Source organism: Mesocricetus auratus, unplaced genomic scaffold (assembly GCF_017639785.1).
Source record: "Mesocricetus auratus isolate SY011 unplaced genomic scaffold, BCM_Maur_2.0 Super-Scaffold_100014, whole genome shotgun sequence".
NCBI lineage: Eukaryota > Metazoa > Chordata > Mammalia > Rodentia > Cricetidae > Mesocricetus > Mesocricetus auratus.
In genome coordinates, this window is record NW_024429197.1 from 29,491,462 (window position 1) to 29,503,883 (window position 12,422).

The 12,422-nt window shown below is 38.6% G+C and overlaps 1 protein-coding gene across 2 annotated transcripts in view; it reads right to left on the minus strand.

Annotated features, from left to right (window-relative positions):
- The window catches only part of Faf1 (Fas associated factor 1), a 304,225-nt gene that overhangs the window by 232,806 nt on the left and 58,997 nt on the right, over nt 1-12,422 (minus strand). The window lies entirely within an intron of this gene.

The window sequence follows — 12,422 nt, forward strand, 5'->3', positions numbered from 1 at the left end:
ATTGACTCCCTACATGAAACTCCTTTAATTTTACAAACTGAGATCTCTCATCCAGTATTTTTGGTTATTGATCCTTAACAAATATGTCACAAAAATATTTTCCCACTTTTAAAATGACCAACATATCATTTGCCTTCCTCCACTATACATTCCTTTTTCTTTTCCTTTTTTTTTCTTCTTTTTTTTTTTCTTGTTCTCTTGGGTTTTTCGGAGGGGGTAGTTGTTTGGTTGGTTGGTTTTTTGAAACGGCTATAATTTTCTAATCAAAATTATTTTTAATGGAAAAAGGTGGAAGTGTAAAAACCTAAAAATTTAGAAAGGAAAAAAAGAGAAGACAATATTAGGTAACAAGGAAGAAAGGAGAATAGGCAAAAATACCCATGAATAATGGAAGGATAAAAGGCTAACGTTGTTGTATCAAGAATAATAAAAGACCCAGAGACAGACAGGTGGGATTTAGCTTCAAGCTGAAGATCAGAAAAGGTAAAGCATCCAAACCCCTAGATCTTACCTTTACCAATCTGAAATGGCAATCCTGTCTGCACAAATCCTCAGAGGCAAAAGGCTCTGAATTCCTGTCTCCTCTTTATATTCTTTTCTCTGCCCAGCCATATCCTCCTGTCTCTACCTCCCTAGTGCTAGGATTATAGGCATGTGGTGGGATCACCTTTGTGTGAGCTGGGTTCTTTTTTTTGTTTGTTTTTGTTTTTTTTTAGGAGTGGATCAATTTTGTGTAGTAAGTGTGACCTTGAACTAACAAAGAGATCCGTCTACCTCTTAATCCTGAGTCCTGGGATTAAAGGTGTGTATCACCACTGCCCACAGCTTGAGTCTGGCTATGCTTTCTGAATCCTCAAGCAAGCTTTAATAAATCATAACTAATGTATCACCACATATTTTTTCTAGTTTCGACTCCATCATAGTTTTGATTTTGTTTCTTAATGGTTGTTATACATATTCAGGTTTCTGTGTATTTGAAGAAGAACCAAAATCACCTCCCAAAGGAACTGAATATATCTGTTTGAGGCAGGAATTGTGAAAGCTGGGCTTTCTTTTTTAACTCCATCGGTTAATAGCACAACAGGAATTAAACATGACCAGTCACTGAATATGTCTGTCACGTTGGTCCATTTAGAGAAAGGTTTTCTTTTTAATGTGTTCTTGGGGAAAGGGCTTTGTAACCTGAAATTTTCCCCCTTATTCCACTGTTTATAATTTTATCAATCACTGTGTTACAGTGTTGTTGAGTATATAAAATATATTATCCTACATAAAAATAAAATATGGTTAAAAACAAAAAAAATATCATTTTTAAGAGACACTGCTAAAGGGGCATCTATGCAGAATGTATTTCAGGGCAACATTTCAACCAGCAGAGCACTCGACTTTCTCTACAAAGCTCTCAGGCTCCAGGGGGTAAGAAGGAAATGGCTAAGTTAACAAAACTCTGTCAGCATTTGCTTTTTATTCCAACTTTCAGAAGTTCATTCCATGGCAAAGTGTCTGGGTACACCTCTCAAATAAAACCACATTTGTTTTCAAGGCCAATCTACAAATCAATTCATATTATTTTAATGGGCATTTTACTAAACTAGAATGCCTGGGTACTTATACATTTTGAAGGTTTAACATTATATGTTCTAAAAGTATAAAAGGTTTGAAAATAAACCTGTATTTTCTAAGTGTGATTATGCTAAGCAATAAACAAATGAGTATACTACATACTTTCCTGGGTCACAAAATAAGTAATTGATAAATACCACCCACTTAGCGAATACGTAAGTTGCACTATTAATTTGTAAAGCTTATGTTTCAAAAATAACATCTGTTCTCCCCTAGTAAAAGTAATTAAATAATACTTCCTTCTAAAAACAGCTATCTCTGAAAATAGGATATGAGCTGCTGCACAACATTTTCAATAAACTAATAACAATATACAATGGCCATATACAAACTTGATGTTTGCTTACAAGTGAATGAATGAGAATATAAGTCAAAGTCATTAAAAACATATTGTGGTATCTGTATGTCCTAGAAGGCCAGAGGAAGTGCTGAACCAGAAGATACTCACTACTCCAGCAATACCACACTGTACCATCTGGGTCAAGTCACTTCCTGCCTTATTATCCTTAATTAGGGATAAAAGTGTCTGTCTTTTTTAATGTCTAACTAAAATATGTAAAAATAAACATGGGAGACAAAGATAATATATATATATATGTGCTGAATTTCAACTTTCTTAATCTTAAAACACATGTTAGGGCAGATCATGCTTACTGATCTTCCAGAAAAAAAGAACAATAAAGAAAGGACCATGACCCATCCCAGCCCCAGCACCCTGGCAGCAGATAAGACTACTGCAGCAGACCACTCCACCACCCAACACTAAGACCTGTAACCTACAAGTTCCATTCAGCCCACCAAACCCATATAATCCATCAACCATCCTCCCCACTCCAGCCAACCATTCACCAAAATACCAGAGGGCCCTGGAGTACAAGCTCAACCTGCATTGATTGGAAGAAGTGCTAAGTGACTGGCCTCCTGACTGGACAGGAGCAGTCTCTAGTCCCTAGACCCCAGGGCACATTCCCATGACCCACCCTTAACAATCATAGCCCCAGCAGCAGGTCAGCAGGTAAGACTCCTGTTGGCAGAGCATTCCAACACCCACCACCAACTGAACCCTGTAATGAACAAGTCACATTCTGCCTCCCAATCCCATCCTCTCCACACATTCCACCACCAACCACACCCTCACTCCCCCCAACACTGGCCAACTGTCTCCCTCCACATCAGAAGACCCCAGAGGCGCAAGACAACACCTACACCAATTGGAGGAAGAGCAATCCCCAGAGGCACAGGTACCACCTACACCAATTGGAGGAAGAATCAACACCTGTACCTATAATTATCCCAGACTCAGATGGGTGGACAGGCAGCGTAAGAACACATTCAACAACATAAAGAGCAATATGTCACCACCAGAACATATTGGTTCTACAACAGCAAGACCCACAAAGCCCAACACAGATGAAGCAGAAGAAAACAATCTTAAGATGATAGAGGCCCTTAAAGAAGAAAGGAAAATTCCCTTAAAGAAATCTAGGAAAAGACAAAAAAAAAAATGGAAGAAATCAATAAATTCCTTAAAGAAAGCAAAAAAAAAAAAAAAACAGTTGAAGGAAACAGTTCAAGAACTGAATATTGATATAGAGGCAATAAAGAAAACACAAACCGAGAGAATTCTGGAAAAAGAAAATTTGGGTAACAAAAAGAAACTACAGATGGAAGCATAACCAACAGAATGCAAGAAATGGAAGAAAGAATGTCAGGCATTGAAGATACAATAAGGGAAACAGATTAATCGGTGAAAGAAAAGGTCATATCCAACAAAGTCTGAATACAAAGCATCCATGAAATCTGGAACACCATGAAAAGACCAAATCAGAGATATAGGGACAAAAGAAGAAAAAGAACAACTCAGAGGCAGAGAAAATATATCCAACAAAATCATAGAAGAAAACTTTCCCAACCTAAAGAAGGACATGCCTGTGAAGATACACACAAGAAGCTTATAGAACACCAAACAGACCAAACAGACAGACAGACAGAGAGACAGACAGACAGACAGATATTCCCATCACCACATACTTATCAAAACATATAAAGAAAAAATATTAAGAACTGTAAAAGAAAAATATCAAGTAATGTAGAATAACACCCAACTTCTCAATAGAGACTCTGAAAGTCAGAAGGTCCTGGACAAATGTTTTACAGACACTAAAAAACCATGAATGCCAGCCCAGACTACCACAAGACCTAGCAATTCCACTCTATACCCAAAAGATGCACATTCATACAACAAGGACGTCTGTTCCACTATGTTTACAGCAGCATTATTTGTAATAGCCAGAAGCTGGAAGCAACCTAGATGGCCTCAACTGAAGAGTGGATAGAGAAAATGTGGTACATTTACACAATGAAGTACTCTACTCAGCAGAAAAAAATAATGGAATCCTGAGATTTGCAGGCAAATGGATGGCACTAGAAGAAACCATCCTGAGCGAGGTAACCCAGTCACAAAAAGACAAACATGGTATGTACTCACTCATATATGGATTTTAGACATGGATCAGGGGAATGCTAGACTACAATCCAACTGCCAGAGACTCTGGGAAACAGAAAGGACCCTAAGAGAGATATGCATGGTACCCCCAGAGAAGGGGAATGAGGCAAGATCTCCTGAGCAGATTGGGAGCGGGGGGGGGGGGTGCAGGAAAAAAGAGATGGGGAGAAGAGGGGAGAGGAGGACATGGGGGAAGCAAGAAGGTTGAGTCAGGGGAAGACTAGAGGAGAGCAGGATGAGAGATACCATAATAGAGGGAGTCATTTTATTCTGAGGGGAGATCTAGCACTAATGAGATTTCCAGAGATCTATAAGGATGACACCAATTGGCAAACTAAGCAATAGTGAATACCTTAAATGCCCTACCTGATAATGACTTTGATGACTCTTATATGCCATCCTAGAACCACCATCCAGTGGCAGATGGAAGCAGAGGCAGACACCAATAGCTAAACCCTGAACTGAACTGGAACCCAGTGACAGAGAAGGAGGAGTGATGAGCAAAGGGGTCAAGACTGGGCTGGTGAAACCAGAGAAACAACTGAGCTGAACAAGGGGGAGATCTTGGACCCCAGACTGATGGCTGAGAGGCCACCATGGGCCTGATCCAGACCCCCTGAATGTGAGTGTCAGTGAGAAGGCCTAGGCAATCTATGGAGACTGGGGTAGTAGATCAGAATATATCCCTGGCACATAAATGGACTTTGTGTGCCCATCCCACAATGAGGGATGCTCTCTTAAACTGGACACTTGGGGGAGGGCCTAGGCCCTGCCCTAAACGAAATGACAGACTCTGGAGATCCCCCATGGAGGGGTCTTACCCTCCCTAGGGAACAAAGTGGGGATTGGGTAGGAGGCTGGGGTGGTGGTTGGGGGGCGGGCGAGGAGGAGAGGGAGAGGGAGCTGGGACTGACATATGAAACAAGCTTGTTTCTAATTTAAATATAAAAGAAAAGAAAAGAATTTGGAGAAATCTCACACTAGGAACTTTACAGTAAGTTCTAAAACAAAAAGAAGCAAACTCATCCAGGAGTAGATGACAGGAAATAATCAAATTGAGGGCCAAAATCAATAAAATAGAAACAAAGAGAACAATACAAAGAAACAATGAAAAAAAGAGTTGGTTCTTCAAGAAAATCAAAAAGGTAGACAAACCCTTATCCAAACTACCCAGAAGGCAGAAAGAGAATATCCAAATTAACAAAATCAGAAATGAAAAGGGGGACATAACAACAGATACTGAGGAAATCCAGAGAATCATTAGGTCATACTTCAAAAACTTGCACTCCACTGAGTGCATGCCTTAACCCAGCACCAGGAGGCAGAGGCAAGTGGATCTCTGAGTTCGAGGCAAGCCTGGTCTACAGGGCGCATTCCAGGACAGGCTCCTAAGCTACACAGAGAAACCCTGTCTCGAAAAATCAAAGAGGGGGATGTACTCCACAAATTTGGAAAATATAAAAGAAATGGACAATTACATAGAGACCAGATAATTTAAATAGACCTATGACCCCTAAGGAAATAGAAGCAGTCATTAATAATCACCCAACCAAAATAGGCCCAGGGCCAGATGGTTTCAGCACAGAATTCTACAAGAATTTCAAAGAAAACCTCATACCAATACTCCTCAAATTGTTCCACACAACAGAAACAGAAGGAACATTGCCAAACTCTTTTTATGAGGCTACAGTTACCCTCATACCCAAAACACAAAGGCACAACAAAGAAAGAAAATTACAGACCAATTTCCCTCAAGACCATTGATGTAAAAATACTCAACAAAATACTTGGAAACCAAATCCAAGAACATATCAAAAAAACATGATCAAACAGGCTTCATCACAGAAATGCAGGGATGGTTCAATGTATAAAAATCTGTCAATGAAATCCACCACATAAACTGAAAGAGAAAAACCACACGATCATCCCATTAGATGCTTAAAAAGACTTAGACAAAATCAAAATCCCTTCATGATAAAGATCTTGGGATACAAGGAACATACCTAAAAATAATAAAGGCAATATACAGCAAGCTGACAGGCAACATCAAACTAAATAGAGAGAAACTCAAAGCGATTTCACAAAAATCAGAAACAACACAAGGCTGTCGTCTGTCTCCATATCTATTCAATATAGCACTCAAAGTTCTAGCTAGAGCAATAGGACAACAAAAGAAGATCAAGGGGATACAAATTAGAAAGGAAGAAGTCAAACTTTCCCTATTTGCAGATGATATAGTATACATAAGTGACCCCAAAAATTGTACCAGGGACCTCCTACAGCTGATAAACACCTTCAGTAATGTGGCAGGGTACAAGATGAACACACACACACAATAAAATCAGTAGCCATGCTTTATATATATGATAAACTGGCTGAGAAAGAAATCAGAGAAGCATCATCCTTTACAATAGCCACAAATAATATAAACTATCTTGGGGCAACTCTAACCAAACAAGTGAAAGACCTATATAACAAGAACAAGAAACTGAAGAAGATAAATGGAAAGGTGTCCCATGCTTTTGAATAGGTGGGATCAATATAGTAAAAATGGCAAATCTTACCAACAACAATATACAAGTTCAATGCAATCCACATCAAAATCCCAACACAATTCTTCTCAGCCCTAAAAAGAACAATACTCAACTTCATATGGAAAAACAAAAAAACCCAGGATAATTAAAACCATCCTGTAGAATAAAGGAACTTCTGGAGGCATCACCATGACTGACTTCAAAAGCTCTACTATAGAACTATAGTAATAAAAACAGCTTGGTATTGGCACCTGGATCAATGAAATCAAATTGAAGACCCTGACATTAATTCATACACCTATGAACACCTGATTTTTGACAAGCCAAAATTACAAAAAAGAAAGCATCTTCAACAAATGGTGCTAGCATAACTGGATTTCAATATATAGAAGAATGTAAATAGATCCATATCTATCTCCATGCACAAAATTCAAGTCCAAGTGGATCAAAAAACTCAACATAAATCCATTACACTGAACCTGATAGAAGAGAAAATGGGAAGTGGCCTTGAACACATTGGCTCTGGAGACAACTTCCTCAATTTAACACCAGTAGCACAGACACTGACAGCAGTAATTAATAAATGGGACCTCCTGAAACTGAGAAGCTTCTGTAAAGCAAAGGACATGGTAAATAAGACAAAACAGCAGCCTACAGAATGGAAAAAGATATTCACCAACCCCACATCTGACAGAGGGCTGATCTCCAAAATACATAAAGAACTCAAGAAACTAGACATCAATATAACAAACAACTTTAAAATGGGATACAGATCTAAACAGAGAATTCTCAACAGAAGAATCTCAAATGGCCAAAAGACATTTAAGGGACTTTTCAACATCCGGGAAATATAAATCAAAACGACTCTGAGATACCATCTTACCCCTGCCAGAATGACTAAGATCAAAAACACTGATGGCAGCTTCTGTTGGAAAGGGTGTGGAGTAAGGGGAACACTCCTCAACTGCTGGTGGGAGTGCAAACTTGTACAGCCACTTTGGAAACAATATGGCAATTTCTTAGAAAATTGGAAATCAATCTACCTCAAAACCCAGTGATACCACTCTTAGGCATATACCCAAAGAACGTTCAATCATACCACAAGGATACTTGCTCAAACTATGCTCACAGCAGCATTATTCGTAATAGTCAGAACCTGGAAATAACCTAGATGCCCCACGACTGAGGAATGGATAAAGAAAATGTGGTAGGTACATTTACACAATGGAGTATTTACTCAATGGTCAAAAACAACACCATCATGAAATTTGCAGGCAAATGGATGGAACTAGAAAAAAATCATCCTGAATGAGATAACCCAGACCCAGAAAGACAAACATGATATGTGCACACTCATAAGTGGGTATCAGATATAAAGCAAAGCATAACCACACTATAATGCACAGCCCCAGAGAAGATAGATAATAAGGAGGACTCTAAGAAGGACTCATGGATCACCCTGGAAAAGGAAAATATATCAGATCTTCTGGGTAAACTGGGGAAGGAGGGAGGTAGGAAAGAGGGGATGAGGGATGGAAACATGAGGGAATGGGATGGTCAAGTTGAGGGAAGGACAGTGAGGGAGAGCAAAAAAAAAAAAAGATTATCTTGATAGAGGGAACCAATTTGGGGTTAGGGGGAAAGCTGGTGCTGGTGAAATTCCCAGGAATCCACAAGGATGAACCCAGCTAAAGACTCTAAGCAATAGTGGAGAGGTTGCCTGAACTGGCCTTCTCCTGTAATCAGATTGGTGACTACCCTAATTGTCATCATAGAACCTTAATCGAGTAACATATGCAGAGGTCCACAGCCAAGCACTGGGCCAAGCTCCTGGAGTCCAGTCAAAGAGAGGGAGGAGGGATTACATGAACAAGGGAGATCAAGATTGTGACAGGGAAGCCCATGGAGACAGCTGACCTAAGCTAGCATGAGCTCATGGACTCTGGACTGACATCTGGTGCAGTTGCATGGGACTGAACTAGGACCTCTGAAGGTGGGTGACAGTTGTGTGGGGCCCCTGGCAGTGGGACCAGGATTTATTCCTAGTACATGAGCTGGCCTTTTGGAGCCCATTCCCTTTGGTGGGATCCTGGCTCAGTTTTGATGGGAGGCCTTACCCTTTTGAGGAGAGGTTGGCGGGGAGCTAGAGGGAGGGAGGGGAAACTGTGGTTGACATGTAAAATGAATAAAAAATTTAAATTAAAAAATATGATCAAAGAAATGGAATCTTCCTAAATAATCAGAATCTGGCAGGGAAGACAGTCACATATTACTATGAGCCTAGAAAAGATCCACCTACCTACATGTAAGCAGTACCCGCGAAGGGCAAAACGTGTTTAATAGAATACAATGACCTGGTAGGAGAGGCTATGGAGGCCCACTATAACTTTCAGATATGGTGTTTCCTTTGTTAGTTATTTTTAAAGTAGACCATTTGACCAATGTATACATTACTATTTATAACTCAGTTTAACATAGGACAAAATATTTTTGTATCTTGATAGTACTATTACTAACAGCAGACAACACCCCCAACTACTCAACATTTTTATATCTATTTTTTAAGTTTTTCACCACTTTCACACGGTTTTGCACATTTTTAGATTTCCATGATGTCAATTTTGTTTGATACGCATGATTCTAATGCTATGTCTGTGCAAACTTCAGCTTTCATTTCAGACTGAATCCATTTCTTTTGTAGTTCCAGTTTCAAAAGCCTTCACCTGAAAATACAATTTGAATTACTACAGTCTATGAGTTTCAACCATTTCTTAGTTCAACCACTGAAATGTTTGAACACCTTTGAACTTTTTCCTGAGTTTCCTTTATGAGACTAGGATACCCCTTGTTCAACCTTTCCACTTTATTTTCATACAAGCTAAGCTAAACTACAATGGTAAAATACCTCTAATGTGTGTTCCCTCTCCTAAGATTGTTCTGTATTGGTTTTAAATTATGTTTCACAATTCTATTGAGACAAATAAAAACTATGTCTATTTTAAATATTAAAAGGGCATAACTTTTAAATTTCCCTTTCTAATCTAAAATGTCAGTTTATTGATTGATTGTGCATGTGTGTGCACATGCATGTGCACGCACATGCACACTGAAGTACATCCAACATGATCAAGTGGAGGTCAGTGGACAAACTGTGAGAGCTAGTACTCTTTTACTACTATGAGGGTTCCAAGAATCAAACTCCAAAAAGTCTTATGACTTCTGGCCAAAAGAATTACATCCACCAGTGCCCAAGAACTATACACTAACAAAATTTCTGTATCTCATGATAGTATCTTATAACATACAAATTTCAATATATATAAGTAGGGTAAATAATGTAATGGTTATTTTCAATTATCAACTTGACACAATCTAGAATCACCTGAGAAAAGATGCTCATTAAGAGACTGTCTAGATCAGGTTGGTTGGTGGGTGTCACTGTAAGGGACGATCTTGATTATTGAACTGATGTGAGATGATCCAGCCCACAAATGGGCAGCACCAATGGGTTTGGTTCCAAGACTGTGTAAAAGTGGATAAAGTAAGCTGAATATTAAACATGAATGCATCTGTCCCTCGCTGCTTTGGATTGTGGATGTAATACAACTAGCTGTTTTAAGTTCCAGCTGCCTGCACTTCCCTGGTATGATAGACTATAACCTGGAACTGTGAGCTAAAATAAGCCCTTTCTCCCTTAAGTTGTTTTGGTTGGAGTACTTTATCTCACCAAGAGAAATAAACCTGAGACACACAGAAATACATACTTCTAAAGTATTTGATTCTGCTCTTCAGTTAAAGTATAAACTAAGAGTTGGTCCTATATAAACTATATTTAAGTTAAATCAAAGATACAAAACAATTACCCTTTTAAGTGACTACATACACATCTAGTGCTATGTCTTCTCCTTTTAGTGTTAACTATGAAAGAATTCTTTTATTTTCCTGACACACAGACCCATTTTCAGTTATATAAACTCACAGTGACTTTAAAACCAAAGAACACAAGAAGGAAACAGTTGAGAAATTTACTAGATACCACTTATTTTCTCACACTGGCATTGAAACAAGGAAAGCTAATAAAACCCCACTCTGATCAAATTTAGACCCTAAATACTATAGGATTTACTAGAGGATACTAAATTTCTCATCATTAATAAAACAAGAGCAAAAGCAACATCTGTAACAAGAGAGTTGGAATATTTCCAGGGGAAAGAATCTCTACAGTTGCCATAACAAATGGATAAAGTCCAATACGTCTTCAGTACCCACTGACTAAAAGTCCCAGAGGAAACAATGGCACAGCCCTTCATCAAGATGAAACTGGAGTGGTATTTAGTAGTCTAAAACTTTCTAAAGCAAGTTTATAAAAGTGAACATGAAGGAAGTTGCTGTAATTATCTGGTTTGCTTTTCTGGACAAGAGCGTCAATACAGCTAAGTGAATGCTTTTAAATCACCCTTCCAACCCAAACCAAAACAGCTGCTGCTACAGACTCTGGCTAGCAGCCATATTTACTCTGGACCAAACGTAACAAATTTTAAAGGGGAATTGGAAAACAGCTTTCCATTAGATCATTAAAAGTGGTATAGGCATGAAACAAACTCTTGCTTCCATCCTAAATACAGTTTCCTGCCAAATATAGCACAATTTTGCAAATCTGGTTGGATTATTGAAGCTGTTACAACAGCACTTTTCTTCCTCTCCACAACTTTATTCCTAGCCCACTATTTCTGCTTGCCTCATCTGCACTTAGCGGATCATGCTTCCATGACTTGGAAGTCCCAGCCACCAAAACTCAAGCCAAGAGTCTGAAATAACAGAACAGAAGGGGCACATATTAAAAAAAAAAAAAAGAAAAGAAAAGAAAAATTAAACTATGCTTGGAAGGGAAAACTGTTTCATCTCCTCCGACTTTAAACTGAGTTATTTTAATCCAGAACCAGTATCCCACTTTCAAAAGGAAAAAAGAATAAAAACATCACCCACTTCTTTTTAAGTATGTTTTAAACATTACAGTTCTCTCTTAGAATCATCTTCCAATTTCACCTGTCACAAATACACATAGCCAATAAAACTACTCCACACGTTAACAGTGGCTATTTCAGATAGAGCCGGGATGTGTCATCACTAAAGAGTTACTGAAATTGCTACAAGTTATCCTGAGTTAGAAAGCAACTAGGGAAGGGAGAAAGACTGTGTAGTCAGCTTGGATAGAAAGCCTGAATTATGAGGTGACAGCCATATTCTGCAGCTATTGCGTCATAGCTTAATTTCAGTTCTTTACATCTTATGACTAAAAGGATGATTTTTGGAAAAATTAGAAAACACCAAATCACTCTAAAACTTTACATTATTAACTGGCAAAACATATAGATTTTATAGTAAAAATGAGACTTCCCATTCCTGTCATACCAGCACCTAGGAGATGGAAGCAGGGGAAAAGTGATTTGAGACCAGATATAGCTACAAATATATGAGACTCTGTTCCAAAAAAGGAAAGGGAGAAGGGACTGTTTGGAAATTTTAGAGAATTAACTTCAGAGAACTAATTAACAAATGATATAAAATAACAATGCCTGTATTAATGAACTTACTGACCAAAAGTCTAAAGTTCCACTAAAAGGTAAACCCAGGAGATACCAATATGGAGTTGGCTCAGCAGTTAAGAGATTGCTGTTCCCAGTACTCCCATGACAACTTACAATCACCTGAAACTTCAGTTCATGTCCCATGGTACCCAATGGTGTCTTCTGGCCTGC